Genomic DNA, 17,498 nt, shown 5'->3' with positions numbered 1-17,498 from the left:
TCAAAAGTTTCGGATCATTTATTATTTCAACTCGATAAATGTAGACAGAAAAACATTCACCTACGCGTGTTGTAGACAGTGTTATGAAGTTAGGTTTTTGATAATTAAACTAAATTGTGAATTATATTTCAAAATTATAATTAAATTATTTTTAAATTATACACTTTTAATTAGGGTAAGTTTCATAACTTTGAATTAAACTTAGTCATAACGATTTATTTAAGTTACTTTTTATTCTCAAATATAACATCATGGTAGCTTAATAATCATGTTGCAAAATTGCTTTAATTAAATGATTACTACCAACGATATAAAATTATATTTTATTTAATTACCAAAAAGATAATAATTATTTAACACAATTTATACTTGATGTTTTAAATTTATGTTAAAGAACGATACCTTTTTCAAACATTAGCCATAAGAGCTTATCAAACAAAAAAAACTTACTCTTTTATCAAACAAATATTAATTTTAGTGGTCTGCACCATGTCATAAAACTAAATTGCATAGTAATATTATGCGATTTTGTAATCTGCGTCACACTTTCAATTTCAATTATTGGAATTTACAGAATATATATTTACCAAACGTACATCAGTCAATAGTTTATAGCGCGTACAATTTGAATATAATGGACAATTATTAATTGCAATATTCCTGATTTCTACATATTTTATTGTTAGTTAAAATATCAGTTCGCGTATGTTTATGAGTACGCGTATCCATACAATACGTGGGTATACGATTACAATACCTTGCGTATATTTTACTGTATTATGACATATTGATATTTCTCTTGAAAGGTATCGAATAAAATGAACTCGATTTTTGAGTAAACTACACAAGGGTATGAAAAAACAAATATTATAACTATTTTAAAACGGCGCATTTAAAATATCAATTTTTTTAAGCGCAAGATTGCACAGTTTATTGCATTATTACTTCTTTTATATTCTAGTGGTGCATATTGCAACTTAAAAATGTGGCGCAAATTAACCGTGGCCGGACGATTGAGTAGGTACTGCGCAGCAGTTAGCAGAAGAGTCGTAACCGCTGTAGGCATACCTAACCTACATATAGATAACACAATATAATAACGGCCTGGTATAGATATTATTGTTGTTACGATTATATTGTTTGTATAGAGACTCGAGTGGGGTGTGATTTGGAGTCGTGCGAGGTGGCTCATGACGGGTGTGCATGCGCACTGCTACGCAAAAAAGGGGTGAGAACGATAATTAATTTTCTCGAGTTTTTTTTTCCGTTCTTTCTGCGCGCTGCTAATGGTTTTATACATTCCTCTGTGCCTTACCATCTACCTACCTATATGTATATGTCTATACAGTCATGCCTGTGCTCGTGTATATGCGTAATGCGCATATTATGGTATTATATATATATAGGTACATCTATTGTTTAGGGTGCAAGCGCATAAGATGTTTTAAATTGCGGTTAATGCGGACGGAAAATTTGGGGTAAACGTAACTTTACCCATCCATATATATATATATACATGCATATTATGTATACAGATCGCGAGCATATTGCACGACCGGGTACGGTATAGGTGTTGCGCCCATTGAACACGTTCGCGTAAAAAGAGAGATATAGTTAGAGATGAGGGTGATGTGTGGAGAAGAGAGACGGACCGGCGCCGAGACAAGAGAAAAAACACTCCTCTCGCGCGAGTTATTAAAATTTGGGCGAGTGCCAGCCGTCCGCAGGCACTCGGGTCCGTTTCGCTCGCGAAAAGTACATAATATTATATACCTTTATGTATAGTAATAATAATATATTATTGTATACAGTGTGAGAACAATAATAATCACAATACAGGAAGGGGTTCAAGTGCGGTTTTCGGAACTATACTCGCTCAGAGTTCACTCGCGATTCGTGTAACTACCCGCTGCAAGTCGTGATAAATCTTAACTCGCCCTCGACGCGATCCATTGTCTCGTCTAATTACCATAACGCGCCCAACGGAATATAATACGTAGGTATTATATTATTATAGTATAGACGCATCGGATGAAAAACGCGGTTAAACGTAAATTATAGGTAATATATACCATGGTTAAGAGGACGCTACACCCGCATAATATGTTGTCTCCGTCTTACAAGTGCGTAACATAGCAAATTTTATGCTCAGCAGAACACGTTTAGCTCCGTTAGTTCAAAATTTAGAGTAAATTTACCTCTTACAAAAATGAAAGGTAACATTATTATCGAGGGCATCTCGTAGGCTTTTTATTATATTTTAATTTAAAAGTGAGTTATGTGTATTTTAAAATTGTATATTGTTTGTATATCTTAAAATACACATAACTCACTTTTAAATTAAAATATAATAAAAAGCCTGCGAGATGCCTTCGATAATAATGTTATCTTTCATTTTTATAAGAGGTCAATTTACTCTAAATTTTGAAATAACGGAGCTAAACGTGTTCTACTGAGCATAAAATTTGCTATGTTACGAATTTGTAAGATGGAGACAGCATATGCGGGTGTAGCGTCCTCTTAAGTGCATTATGCGTAGACGCCAAAAAAGGACCAAATTTGGGTGTGGGACTCAAATTTTTCCCTTATTGATCGATTATGAGGATTATATTCGCCTACAAGTACAAAATCATCTTAAAAATTAATAGTAAAAAAGGTTAATTTTCGAAAAAGTTGGTAACAAAATGGTATGACAAATCTAAGTATTTGAATATTACCAACTTTTAGAATCAATCTAGAATATAAAAATCTTGTACTTAGCCAATTTTATAACTTTATTTTTATTTTTTTAAACAAATTATACCTTTATGCTATTGTGTAATTGCCATAATAATATAGTAAGTTATGAGTACTATTTTATATTTAGTGAAATTATTTCGAACTTCAAAATATACGAATGACACACACACACACACACAATCATAATGATACAAATAATTGGACACATTAAATATAGGTCAACATCTGCTCATCTGACATCAGTGAATTATAAGCGTTGAAGCTCTAATATCTGTAAATGCAGTACACACTTACACTTGCCCACTAAAGTGACATGAAATTAAAAAAGTAAAATGTCTACAAAATTGTTTTTTCTAAACGACTTATTGACTTCAGCTGCTTCAGAACATGACGTTCGGGTATACAATGGAAACGTTTCGTCAGCCTCGACGTCTTCTCGTCACTACAACAGCAACTAAAGCAGACAATAATTTATTATATAGTTACACGTCGTTCTTTTCCGTGACTAATTTGACATATTTTATAATTTTAATATTCTCCAGTTATCAGTGGTGGTATCATATATGCGGTAAGGAGCTGAAAAATAATAGCATAATAGTGAAAAAATATAACGAATATTATATAAGTATTATATAGGTACATTTACTTATGCTGCAGAATTTATTATTCGATTCCCCCGATTGATTGTATCATATTATAGTTGAGACTAAAATCTATTAAAGGTTATAATAAATATATAAATAAGTTTTTACCTTAAAATCGAAGACACCCTTTCCCCTCTTGCTACAAGCTTATAATAATACTACAGTTTTTTAAAATGTCATTAAGTCTAAGACATCCTTTAATGATATCTAAAACTATCTAATTCATATAAAACTCGACACATATTATAATATCAGTGATATTATAACAATACTATAATAACAATTTTAATACAAATAGTTTATAAAACTATACAAACAAAAACAATTTAAGTATTGCGTCTTCAAGTCACAATATTGTAAGACGAAAAATCCTGAAGAAATTGGAAAAATAAATAGTTTGCTAACGTTTCTTAGAGCCATGAGTATTCGGATAAAAATTCATCGTATATATTTTTGAATAAAATTTGTATTGACGATTTATTCCATAATCACATTTTGGCACTATTAAATTAATACGTTGTACTAATAATATTCCACACAGCAAATGTAATTGTTAAATAATTTAAAGCGCTGGTAATATTATTTAATTTTTGTAAAATAATCATTTGTAGGGAAATGAACATTTTTTATTTTTGATCTTTATGGAAATAGAAGAACAGCAGCTGCAGACAACGATCGTGACTAGTGTCCGGTTTAAAGTGTCTTCGAGTAAAATAGTAATAATATAATATCGTACGCACAATATCTAAAAGAGTGACATATATTAAAGTATTAAACTGATTAACATAATTCGAGAGTGCAGACATAAAATGATATACAGAGTGATTTCCTCCTCTATAACCGTGAAATATCGCAGAAAACGTATATATTTAATTAATCTATAAACTGTCACGATGGCAATTTCTACTTATTTAATGTACATAATGATAAAATAAAATCATTTCAACGATAAAAAAAGACTTAAAAATATGATCGATCTCGAATTGTATAAAATTCCCAAATTGTGATCATTATTTTGTTTATAATGTTTTTGTATAAAATAAAAATAAATCCCTAAAGTTTTGGACTCCGATATTTTAATTAACTTTGAACAATACTTAGAAAAATATATCGCTTTAAAATGCTCAACAATGCTTTAAACTTTTATCAAACTTTTAGAAACTGTGTTTTTAAGCTTGTACTACAATCAAAGCCTGCAGGCTTAAGTAGGTCTTTTAAATAATAATAAAAAAAATGTATAACATAAATTCACGCAGCGTAAGAATTTTTATGCAAGTCGAGTTTTTGTGTTGAAAGGACAAATACCTACTATATAATAATAGTGGAAAAATATAACACATATGGTGTCCCAAACGAGTTACGAGACTTAATAATAACTAAAATAATACCTCATTTTAATTGTATTTTTTTTTTCTTTTGATCAAAGTACATCGACAACTAGGCCATTAGTAAAATAAATTTTTTTTTGTTACATTTTTAATATTTTAAGTATACATTTTCTAGATTAAATTAAATTGTACAATTCTGTTTTTTTTTTAAGAATAAAATTAAGTTTTTTACATCCTTTGGGTGTGGTCCAAGTGCTTGACAGATTTGTTCGGATATGTGAAATTGATCTCGATACTGGTTGTATTTTTGACATTCAGTGATAATGTGGTTGACGGTTAAAAGTACGATGCATGACTCACATAGTGGAGGATCGTCTTTACTCATCAAGTAGCTGTGTGGGGTAAGTGTGTGTGACCAATTCGGAGGCGGTTTTAATTGTATTTTATATTGGTGCCAAGACAAAAGAATCGCTCTGTATATACACATAATATTATATACGTACATAATAATATAGTTTTTTTCTTGTGTATAGACGTATTAATATGCCTACCTATTAATTTATGATTTCCGACGAGCCTTGAGAAACTATTTAATACCTATTAATAATAGTAATATATTATCTCTGCTTACGATGACTGTCGACTTGGTCGAATTTCTCCGCGTCCCCGAAATGTGTATAATGGTACAATGATACTGTACACTGTTGTCTCTGTTCAGAGAGAAGAATTTAAATTAGTTAAATAATAATAATAAAGACTATATCATCATTGACATTGGGTAAAAAATCTAAAGACAATGGTTACCGAACGCAGTCGAAACGTAGTCTTGCTATGATATTTGCGTATGGGTCGCGTATGTGTATTTTTAGCTACTAGAGTTTGATTGTTTTTTTTTTTTTTTTATTGGGTCAATAAGGTTTCAACAACTGAAGTCATAAATAGCCTGTAATCATTATAAAATATTGATCTTAAGACTATGGGGATACATTATTTTTAAAAGTGGAGGAAATTAGTGTCTTAGTGAGTATAGTTGAAATATTGTAAGTACCAATATTATAATGGGTAGGTACATCAATCATAAAGCACATGGTATTATTAGTATGAAACAAATATATTTAAAACATCGTCACACACTCTAACGTTCAAACATAGCAGACTATTATAGTTAATACTTAATTATTAAATTATTATAATATAAAAAAATATGTATACTTTATATGACGTGGTAAAAATAGTATATTATTATGTTTAACGCAATTAGACAACGGTTTCTGTTTTTTTCTCAGAACATGGATGAAATTTTCCTAAACATATTCAATTACATAAGGTAATATAATTTATTCTCTTAAAAAAAATCTGCAAGTGGTTTTTGAACGAAATTTCATAAGAAATTATTATTTTATCAATATTATTCATTGATAAGTATTTGGTCTAAGTTACAATTTTTAATTACCGTAAATCGTTTATATCTCTATAATTATATTATATTAAAGCATTAAAATTTTCACAAGTTTTTATTGATATTAAAAAGCCTTAGCACCGATAATAATTATGCTCCCCTGAAACGGAAATAAACGGGTATATAAACGAGTTTCCAAACATCGAAACGATTTCATTATTTTTGAGTAAACATGATACCTAGCTTTCATAATTTCATATGCACTTTTAGAAAATAATAACTCAAAAATCTCGGGATATCATTTTTGATTTTGAAAATATTAATTTCTACGTACACTTCGATACGGGGTCATTGATAAACCTATATCATTATAATGATACAGTATAGGTACCTATAATTTATAAATATAAAAAATTATATTATGACGAAGATTGTTTTAAAATATTTTGAGGTTATCAATCAAAACTGATCTTTAGTTACTAAAATTACAAAGTCATGTAAAATAATTTTTAATTAGTTTCATTACGAACATATAGATACACCAATATATATATATATATATATGTATATATACATATCCATAATAGAAGCTATAGGTGCTAAAAATCTACTGATTATCTTTTTTATTACAGTCAATTATTCAAAATATTGTTTTTAATATAATGGTGCATATTATATAGCGTTTACTGCTTTTGGAAGTTCACATGCAATCGTTTTTTTTTTAAATAATTAACTCAGATATAATAGATATAATAATTATACATACCTTTTTTAAACACGCATCACTATTCACTATATTATGGCTCAAAAAAACTTTTTAAAAAATGATCCTTCGTAAATCGTTTTTTTTTTCTATGTCATGTGAGGGCCAGAGTGAGAAAAGAAACAGTGCACTGACATGTTTCTAATAACATTATTATAATATTATATTGTAGTCAGCCTGCAACTTTTGTACATCTATCACAGTATCACATTCAAAACGTTCATCTATCTATTTTTTTTCTCTATATATAATTTATTATACAGTGTTTGTTTATTATTTGTTATATTGAGTAATTTAATAAATTACATGTGTTGTCCCCACACCACCACAAGTTTAGCTTAAATGTGTATGTAATTTTTATTATTTATTTTAATACTTTGCAATTTTATTGTGTTATTCAAATAATAAATCTCTCTCTCAAATCAAAATTTAAAAAAAACCACGTTTTATTTTTATTGTTTCATCATTAAGTAGATACATTAATCGATCGAACTTTCCTCAATATTATATAATTTCTTGACATGGAGCTGCTTTTGTAAATAATACATCGTGATAATGCTTATACTTGCCAAAAATCTGGATTCTTTCGCGTTTTTATTAAAACTTTATGATTTGATGTAGTGGGATTTGTTCCATTTGCAATTCCCCGATGACTTAACCGAAGTTTAATTACTTAAACTTACTCCATGACGTCAGAAAATCTTGAGCGTCCAACAAGATTTCTGTCATAGATGCAGAGATTTCGATTTCAGAAGATCCGATGACGTCATTCTTTCTGAAAATTAAAAATTTTAATTACCTAAATATTTTTTACACAACACACTATGCAGCAGTAGGTGTTAGCTATTAAACTTCATTTCCATATGGTTTACCTGAATATCAACAGATAATCACTGTTTTTTGTTTAAAACTAAAACAAATTCAATTATTATACGTATAGAGAATAATAAAATCAATTGAAATAAAATTATAATACATTCCTTTAAACATTATAATAGTCTTATAATTTTTGTTTTTATTACTTTCAAAACGTTTCCAAATGTTTCACGAAATTTCGATCGTGTGGTTAATTACCAAGTGTGTGTTTCGATATCGTTAAATTCGTACATTTCACGATACGAATTATTACTACGTGGCTTTCTATAAAAAAAAAAAATTAAAGGACACGTAATCCGCGAAACACGCTAAATAAATAAATAAACTGCGTCTGTCCTGCGCCCTTTTTTTAATGTGTGCTATATCTGTATGACCTCTGCATCTTATATACGGACGTGTACCTACCTATATTTTAAAGAATACTATAATAATTGTCTCAACAATTTATATAGACCGGGCCATAGTCTTATAATTATTATTCATTTAAACGACAACTCATAAATATTATAATAATAATGATATTATAACCGGAAACTTTGTACAACTTTTTGCACGCTATATGAAAATACCGATAAAAACCACAATGTTCGCAAAATAAATAAATCATATTATTATTATGTTCAAAAATAATAATTAATTATGACAAAAATAATAATGATTAAACATTATTATGAATTGGTAGTATAAAATATGATGATGACAGTTGTATTTCGACAACAGTGACGACCAACACGAATGAAAAAAATTAACAAAACAATATGCTTTATTCGCCCGTGCAAAAGGATTAAAAATGTAAATATTTGAGGGACTTTTAAGTTCGAAAAAAATAGTTGCCGATAATACGTTTTCTAAAAATATTAAGCCGAAATCATAATCTTTTTTTTTTTAGTATACCTACCTACAGAAAATTTGTGTTTAGTGGACAACATCATTTTTACACATTATACATGACTTATACCCAAACAGGGACGATATTATAATCAAATTCGAATCGTTTCAACAGTAGGTATAGATATACCTTGTATAGCTATTAAAGTTACGTCCTAATAGTTTTTCAATGAATTCTGTTTACACCTCCGTGGCGACTTTCCGGTTGTTGTTTCCGGACAATCCGCGCAGAACATTTCCGGCGAATATATAATAATATGGGCGTATGTAAAGTTCCTACATCCCGACAGTCATGGGTAAACGACGTGTAATAACTAATAAACTCCTATAGTCAGTTATGAGTAGGTATGAAATTGTATACCCGTAATATAATAATAATTATATTAGGTATTTGGTCCTACGCTGCTTTAAAATTTAAAACATTGGTTCCTACACGAAATAATCTTGTATAAATTAACTACATATTAGGCAGACATATTATAATATTATAGCTGCCCACTTTGCGTCGTACCTGTAGATAAGTTTGTGTGGTGAAAAATGTTTTGAGTTTGCAGGCGCGTTGCTAATTTTCAAAATATATTTCAAAAGAAGAGCAATCGAATTGCGATTATCGACCGGAAGAAATGGATGGCTTTAATACTGATCATAAAGAAACAAACGTCTAATTTTTTATGATCGCAGAGAAACTCACATAATACGTATAACCGACAATCATGTAAATACACCTAACCCTCACCGTAGGAACTATTACATTTTTTCCCGAACAGTACATATATATTATACATATACATATACATAATATGCCAAGGGGGGCCTTTGTATAGGTATATACGCATCGTCGTCGATGTCGGAAAATTGAATATTAAGAACAGCGAAAAACGTAAAATGTTGAAAATAAAAATTGTCGTGCAATATTTTATCGTATACCAGGGTTACGGTCATCGTTTCGCGGCCCCCGTATTACACGATTTATAAAACGTATTCATCTGACTATTAAAATTTATATTATAATATTACGGCTGTGGGTACCGCCCACCAAAATTCCTATTTATACAACAACGGTTGTGTGCGTGTTTGTTGGTATCTGATAATCTCGAAATAATCACTGAACCAAGTTGCGCCAAAATTTGGCACACATATTGCTGGAAATTCGGGGGGAGGGGAATGTTAAGCTTTTTCGTTCAAACCATAAGAGTTATCATTTAGGGTGGCTCACGCTGTAGGGATTTCGTTTTGACTATTGAAAATCGAATATTTTTTAGCAAGGTCACATAATTATTGGAGACTTTTGTAATGCCTATATGCATTGTAATAATAAAACGCATACACTAGTACATGATGTATCGTATTATAGCTTAAAAACTCAAAAACTATTCGATCGATTATGACGAAAATTACGGAAGTCAGTTCTTAGAACTATATCATATAAGTGTAATGAAGGAATGAAATAATAATTGTATAGACAGACACACACATATACACAACTAGCTGTAACAATTGTGTATGAAATTTATAAGTGTTTTATGTGCAGATAATGGACGCAATTACAATCAATTGAAATTTTCGCATATATATTCAGACGCCATAGGACGCGAATAAAATGACGATGGTTCTTTGGCCCACCACAGAATCCGAACGTTTTAATAGGCTTTTACTAAAACGAATATTTTTTTTATTTTTTTTTTGTTTATAAATAAATACACGATCTATACGCAATCGGCACAATAAGAGTATGAGCTAATGACAATGACAATGTAATGAAATTTTGAATGAACAAGCCACCCACCGATGACACTTACGTTTTTAATTATTTTGTTTTAACCTTAATATTATTATTATTATTTATTTTTGTGTTAGGGATTAAGTAGGTCTCTGCACCATTTACGTTTAAGGCGATGAGGAGGGTTACCAGGAATGGTTAATGAAGCTAGATTTTTCATAAGTTCGTTTGTGGATGAGAGTTAAGGCGTATGTGGAATCGTTTATAATAATTGTTTGCCTCTTCCTGAATTGTTTTCATGTGTAGGTCTTTATGCAGGGAGTGATTTGAAACATATGGTGGAGAGTTGGTAATTTTCTTTAGTATTTTATTTTGGAACCGTTGAATTTTATTTAGATTGGAAATTTTTGCGTTACCCCATAGCTGTAAGCTGTATGTCCAAATTGGCTTTAGGAGAGATTTGTAAAGGAGTAGTTTAATATTTAGTTAAACTAAAACGAATATAGACTTCATTTTGTATGAAGTATTTATGACGTCGACTTAATTATGTTTGAAAACGACGTCCACAACTAATCGATGGTTAAAAAAAAAAAAAAATGAACTATACCAAACTTTGACTCCCGTCCAATTGGTATATTATTTTTATGGTTTTAGGGACGTTTAACTGTAGTATTAAGTATAATATTATAATAGTGTTACGATATAATTTCAATACCTTATTATACCACATAATATTATTGTTATATTGTATATTATTATTGTTTTACTTTAAGATTTGTTGAACGCAACACTGCAATAAAATAATAATTTATTATGGTGTCGCCACCACATATGTTCGGATGAATACGCGACTCACTCTCATATTGTAATCGAAATAATAAAACGCAATGCCACAATCTGACACTCAAATGGAATAGCATACGATGACTGGACGTAAATATACGTTTATTATACGTCGGAGACGTGGTGTGAAGTGCATTTCCGGTCATCCGGTCTGTGCGACAAAAGTTCAGATGAAATCTCGTGTTCAACCTCGAGTAGTTTCATGGCTAGATAGGTTTGTCAATAGAACATTATTTTATTCCGCATCAAGCTTGATAGACTTTTTTAGCTATTGCGCGCGGTATATCGAAACAGATATTCCGGACGAGCCCGACCGACCAACCGAAGTATTTAAATTATAAATTATAAATAATAAATATTTAAATTATAAATTTTACAAAGAAATGCTCCAAATATATATATATGCTGAGCCAAAATCAGGCATTAAGGAATAAGCTGTGCGTGAATCAGCTTTCAAAAATGTTCGTTCGGTAAATATTTAGGCACGCCTTCTAAACAGATGAATGTCGACAATATTTGTATTGTTATTTTGCAGTCAATTTGGAAACAAGCCAAATATAAATTAAATTTTTTTGTACTTGTGCGACGTATTGTATAATGTGTTTTTCAAGTTCAAAGCCGTCGTGGGAGGCACATAATATAGTTTATTATTATATCATAATATTATAGATGAGATACCAAACTGCGTTCAACGGAATACAATTTTTTTCCATACAATGTCATTAATTCAGAGCCTTGATTCGTGCGCGTATATTTTTTCGTTTTAATATTTTTGGATTGTGAGTAATCTTTACGAATCACACTAATTATAATTTACTAACGAAATGTTAAATTACATGATATTTTTGCATATTTGACCGTAATTCCGTAATTAAATAACATTACATAAATTTATTGTATATTTCAATGAAAATTATGCGAACAAATAATTACGATTAGTCTTCGATTGGAGCGATAATATATCAACTAACACGCAGTTCACATTTAGAATAGTAAATAGAATTGGTTTAGATGTCCTTAAAATACAACTTAAAGCTTTCTAAACTAATAGGTAGAAAAAATAAACGTTATTCCTGGTTCCAAAATCTATAGAGGAACTTAAAGGACAAAATTAAATTATATGTTTTGCGTATAAACTGCACAGGATTAAAAGTATTACGCACAATTAATAGTGCATAATTATTATGCAAAGAGTTTCAAAACGATAGAATTTGCCATGACCTAGTAGTATAAGATCATATAAATATGATTCAACAATGTCCGTTGATGTTGATTTATTATTAATTTACTATTCAAAAACATTTATTATAGTGACCACACGTGTTATATAGATTCGACGAAGAAAATATTGAATATTACTTACTAATTAACTTCAATAATAAGAGTAGGTATGCATTTTTATAATGAAAAATTAATTTTTAACTATATGTTTTAAACTATAATTTGTAATTACATGATTTTTAAGAATAAATGTTAAAATGTGTTTATTTGTTGCGTATAATAATACATGAAGAATACTTGTATATTTTTTTTTTTTTGTATCAATTAAAGCTTAAATATTTTTAAATACTATTACATACAATGATAAGTATAACAAATTCAACTCTATTAGTTTCAATATTTTGTACGCAGTTAATATGTATATGATATTTTTTACGTATTTACAATCTTGCAGTATTGATTTGGGTTTATCCAGTGTTGTCATAAAATAAAATAATTATTACTCAACAATAGCATCTGAGTGACACTGCGTAGATATAAATAAAAAAAGCTATTTTATTACACAAAAGTCGATTATATATATATAATGGTATAATTTTTTTATTATCAAGTCTACTTACTTGTATCACAGAATAACCAGAATGGACACTCGCTGAGCATTCAAAAATCAGGAACATACTATTCAATTTGGTGAAATATCAGTGTCTCCGCGTATACTGCAATTTACGACTTTATTACTTATTACTTATTAGGCTAAAGGTAATTGCCCCTGTTCGGGGAATAACAGCCGCGCTAGAAACAATGAATAATGAGAATTATCTTTCTGCTGGCAGCACTGATATTCCACCAGGTGTTGCAAATCTGTACCCCATAAGAACCCATGTTAAACTTAAAAAGTGTCTTCTGGTTATTCTGTGCTTGTATCATGTCATTTCAACCCCTGCAAGATAGACAAATAATATTATTAATCATTATATAATTGTGTGAGTATATATTTTAATATATTCATTCGAACAAGCGTTAATGTATTAAATATTGGAGAAACACGAAAATAATTTATAGTTATTCTTCGGTCGAGTTGAAAAAACAGCCGAACAAACAAATAAATAAGGAGACTAGATGTAAACGTAATATTCGTCTGCGAAACACACATACACACACAAAGCGATTTGGAGAAATATCGAAAAAGAAACTTTATATCAGTCATATCGCCTATTTATGTATAATATAGGTACCTACGACGCAAAAGATACACTGGCTGTCTGGCTCGCTTCCACGAGAAAAAAATAAGTAAGAAAAAAGAATTTATTTTATATGAATGATGCGTAAAATGTAAAACCGACTGTAATGTGATTCGTGAAAACATCAAAAGCCGCACATTGAAAGAATATTGTAAGACACTATTATTTATACATTTATTCATTATTATTATTATTATTATTACGTTGTGTCGAAACTCGGGGTTTTGTAGTTTTGTCGTTATTATTGTAATAATTTATAATGATGTTATATTACAATATTATTGTTGTTATCGTCAATTATTATTATTATTATTGGTTGTAAATGATTAAGAAAAAAATCTCTTAAAAACTTAATCGCAGTCGTAGTTTGCATTCGTTATTAAACATTTTACATGTTATTTTTTTTCCCCCGCGTACGACGACGACTAATGCGCAATAAACGACGGTTACTGCGCAGGTGATGACGGCCGCAACGGTTCGACAAAAACGTATTATTCGGGTCGTATAAAATAATAATATAACGCTCGTTCGAGTAGGTATACATATACATATATATGTGTGTGCATAGGTATAAACTTGGCGACAACGTTTCGGCCCTCCCATTATACATCATTCTACCGAATTTATTACAAATTAAAGAGCAACAGACAGCGATTTCATTGGCGCAGTTGAGCTACGCGTAGACTTTATATGAACTAAAGTGATTCACCAAGCACGCTCAACCCCATTTCATTCTTTGTAGTGATGGATGTTAATCAAATTATGATTTTTGAAACATTTGATATACTTACAGACACAACAATTTCAAATTCAGGAGATTTTATTGAACCGTATTTGACTTTGCACTGGTCAAAGACTGAGGAGTATCCAATGGCGATACTATCGTTGGTTTTTCAATTAAAATCCACCTTTTTTTAATGGAAATCATTTAGTGGGTATTTTATTTTTTATTTTTTTTTATTGAAAATGTTGATGAACTTAATTCGAAGTACAAAAGAGTAGTTTCTTAGCTATTAAAATGTTAATATATAATAATAATAAGATAATATCCTTGAAATAATGGATTTACAAAAGCATAAAATAAATCGTCATATCTTCCAAACCCATTTTAATAGACCTATCATTGTTAAACAGAGGTAAATACTCAAAAACTACTTGTTCGAATTTTGATTTTGATAGGTATTTCATAATATTCAAAAAAAAAAATAAAAAATGTTAAATTAATAACAATAATATGGAAGGGGATGTCATATGAAAAATAAAATTTTTTATTCCTGCGAAACGCTCCATACGTAGTATAATAACACTTAAGAATTTTAAAATACGGTCCTTAAATATAGGTAATTGAAAATTTCAAAATCAAAAAAAAAAAATCTGTAAGTTGCATTATTAAAGAAAGAAAACGGAATGAGAACACCTGATGAATCACTCTGTATAATATATCATTATATAATATTATACGTTGTAATAATATACAACGGTATACAGGTACTTTATTCCATCGATTTGATTTCGTTTGTTTAAAAATAACAATAATCAAGTGTTTCCTCACAGAGTAAATTCGAGCTAAACGTATTGAAAACGACGATTGTTTCGTTATAACTTTATAAGAAATAGACGACTGTTGTAGTAGGTAATAGTAAAGTTATATAGAGAAGTTATATGGTAGGTTTATATTATATTATATATATATATATATATATATATATATATATATATATATACAGGTGTCACGCGAGGATTTACCCATTGTGATATCTCACGAAATAATAGAGATATCAAAATTCTGGTTTTGTTATAAGTCTCATAAGGATAAGAACTACAATTGTTTCATTTTTAGTTTATTTTAATGTTTCGGTAAAGAATTTAAAAATATATTTTTTATATAATTATTTCCAAAAAAAAAAAAAAATTGAAATTAAAATACGAAATAATTGTAGTTTTTAACCCTGTGAGTCTCATTACAAAACCAGAATTTCAACATCTCCACCATCTTGGGAGTTATCACAATGGGTAAATCCTCGCGGGATACCCTGTATATATGTATTGTCATCGAGAACGTCACAAACGATAAGAGAAACAAATTTATATATTATTATCTCTTGTCCACGGTTTTTCTTTGTTGTCTTTCGTCGTAGTCGGCATATTGTATATATAGGTAATGAAAACATGATATTATGTAAATATTTTATGTTCCATAACAGCAGCGGTCGGTGCATATCAATGGCCCTGCGCGACTCTATGTCGTATATTGCCCACCAAACGTTTTACGAAAAAAATTTATTACTTTTTTTATGGGTTTCTGTTCACGTGGTTTTTTTTACCAAAACCGATGACCTATTGCAATAGTCAACTATTATACCTACCTGATCGTGTCTTGTCAATCTCATTTTTTTTTTTTTTTTTTTTTTTTTACATTTTCGAACCAAAGCTGCAACATCGTATTATGACAATTTATATCCAACCAGCTATATTTAGTATGTTTGTGCGTTTGTAATTTTCTTTCTCTTTTCAATTTCGCTGATTTTACTACTGTAGGTATTTTTAATGATTTTTCTGAGTCATCGATCTGTGTTCAATGATATTCAACGAGGTATATTTTTCAAAGGTCATTCGGGTTTAGCAAAACGGTAAGTACATAAATTGCAGTCGATCACTATAGCTTGCAGTGAGTCTATACCCTCTCCCCCAAAATTGTCGTATCGATGGTACTTATAAGTAGTCCATCTACGATTAGACTCGACAATTTAAGATCCCAGTTTTTTATATTTCATTCCATAATTTCGAACGTGTACAATTTTCCAAAATATTCATATCTGTACCAACCAGCTGTTGAACGTGATAATCTATATGTATATTGGTATATCTATAATAAAATATATGTTCTAATGACTTAGGGCCCGTATTACAATAGTTGAACTCCGGTTAAACCACGGAATTTGGCCGGTAAAATCTGTGGTTCAAGCATAACCGTGAGGTTTAAACTATGACTGTAAAACGGGTCCTAAGAGTCTAAGTCTAGGTCTAAGACCCGTTTCAGCATTTACTCATATTATGTTTACGGTAATATGATGCATGTGTCTAATATAGTATTTTATCACACGAATTAAAAAACACGTTTGAAATTTATTTTAACATCAATTGACCGTGTTTCGATACAAATCGAAAAACATAAACCAATTTGGCTATTAAGTCGATCGATGGTCGATTTTGCTATCGTTTTGCAGACAGCTGTAGTGTCATCTTATTCGCGGTCATCCGGTCTGCAGCTGCAGTTTCATAAGTCGTGGCTCGGATGTTATATATATTAATGCACTAGCGATGACATCCTCTGATGATGAGGTCCTATTTAGACAAACAAATATAAGCAAAATAAAGTAAATATAAAAAATCAAAAACAATATTGCTAACAATAATCAACGAATCATCTACAAGCACATTTAAAAATTTAATAAATAGTCCGTAACAAAATAGATTAACTTCAAATAATATAGCATCGAGACCTTCATATACACTCTCATAGACACTTAAGAGTTAATATCAACTTATTAACCAAAAAAAAAAAAACTCCACTAAAATCGTCCTACTACTATATAGATAAACATCCTGAACCTTTTTATAAAAAAAATAGGTCAATTTAGGCCATCCTAATAAAGCAGTGTCCACTTAATGAACGAATGAACAATAAAATTCAATCTCTCATCGATGATTATGGAAAAACGTCGATTTGTATTCAATATTCGTGCAACAACATAGTACGATAACACAGGCCCGTTCTCAGGGTTGGGGGGGGGGGGGTCAACCCCCCATTGATGAAAAAATACAAATCGTAATAA

The 17,498-nt window shown here is 29.9% G+C and overlaps 1 long non-coding RNA gene across 1 annotated transcript; it reads right to left on the bottom strand.

Annotated features, from left to right (window-relative positions):
* Positions 1 to 4,820: 4,820 nt before the first annotated feature.
* On the bottom strand, positions 4,821 to 5,656 carry LOC149056784 (uncharacterized). Its single transcript, XR_016191131.1, has 3 exons — positions 5,516 to 5,656; positions 5,263 to 5,421; positions 4,821 to 5,184 (listed from the first exon to the last, which is right to left on the bottom strand). It is a non-coding gene; the product is annotated as an uncharacterized LOC149056784 (long non-coding RNA).
* Between the last annotated feature and the right edge of the window lie 11,842 nt (positions 5,657 to 17,498).

Source organism: Diuraphis noxia, unplaced genomic scaffold (assembly GCF_037042655.1).
Source record: "Diuraphis noxia isolate RWA-SAM2 unplaced genomic scaffold, SU_Dnox_SAM2 contig0003, whole genome shotgun sequence".
NCBI lineage: Eukaryota > Metazoa > Arthropoda > Insecta > Hemiptera > Aphididae > Diuraphis > Diuraphis noxia.
The sequence above is the reverse complement of the archived record's forward strand: the minus strand, read 5'-3'. Positions and strand labels throughout refer to the sequence as shown.